Genomic DNA, 1,178 nt, shown 5'->3' with positions numbered 1-1,178 from the left:
CCACCAGCACTGCGTTCCTCGTCTTTGTCCTCCTGGCTCCATCGTTTCGCTTTATGTTTCCAATTATATACCCACTTAAAAGTCCTTTGAGCAAAGGAAGTAGTTTAAATAACAAAATATCCAGTGCGAAATGTGTTGCAGATTCCAAACAAACCGATGTATTAATCACGGCTACACTTGTTTCTGTGGAAGGTACCGTCTCCTCTCTGTCGACCAGAACAAAAACTGTATAGAAGGGGCAGGGCCAGCACTAAAATATACCAGTGTGATGCTGATATGACACTGACACCTTGTGGACTGAACACATGAGTATATGTTGATAAACAAAACTACCACATAAACTGCAACATCAGCCCGTCTGCAAGTTGTCGCTTCGTGTCTAAAAAATTGTTCTAATTTTTGCTAGTAACGTATGTGTTTCAAAGTAATACATTCGAATAACAATTTACTTCTACGAATTAAAGGCAGCAAATTTTCAGTTTTTTTCAAAAGAGTATGTTGATCAGTTAACCCACTTCAAGGCTGTCATATCATCGTCCCTAATCGTAGTAGTCAACATCATATTTGTATTAGTATATCCAAGTGTTGTATTTTTCTTTAGGTCAAAGCAATTTAGCTTCGTGTGCGATTATTTCTCTAAAAGAAAAAAGTGTGATTTTGACAACATTGAATGATGATTGAGTGAAACGATGACAGGGTTTGAAGGCAATTAACAACATTTTTTCCAAGGAAAACAAATAAGAATCAACTACAAGGGACCTATGGATTTCTAATAAAAACAAACAAACAAACAAACTCATAGACGCCTAAATCAATATAGCTACTGAATCGTGTAATTTAATCCCTAAATAAACACGCGACACTTTTAGTAAAAAAACAAAAACAAAACAACAACACAGAGAATCGAATTCTCATATTATGAAGAAAAGAAACTAACTTAAATTTCAGCAGTTTAACCGCTTGCCAGGACCATGGACAGTGCTCACAAATATGCTGCAATTCAGGTGTAATATTATCTTTAAATCAGGAGCATTATATGTTTTACTTCTAAAGGGAACACGTCTGGTAAGACAGTTAAAACTTAAACATGGTCTTACCTCTTCAGAAGGACGTTTCCTATCAGGAAGCATTAGTGTATTTGCATGACTTCCAGGTACTATAGTAGATCCTATACTCAT

This window comes from Pundamilia nyererei, unplaced genomic scaffold, assembly GCF_000239375.1.
Source record: "Pundamilia nyererei isolate P.nyererei 1_Seehausen unplaced genomic scaffold, PunNye1.0 scaffold00001, whole genome shotgun sequence".
In the NCBI taxonomy this organism is placed as follows: domain Eukaryota; kingdom Metazoa; phylum Chordata; class Actinopteri; order Cichliformes; family Cichlidae; genus Pundamilia; species Pundamilia nyererei.
This window is presented reverse-complemented; position numbering follows the sequence as displayed.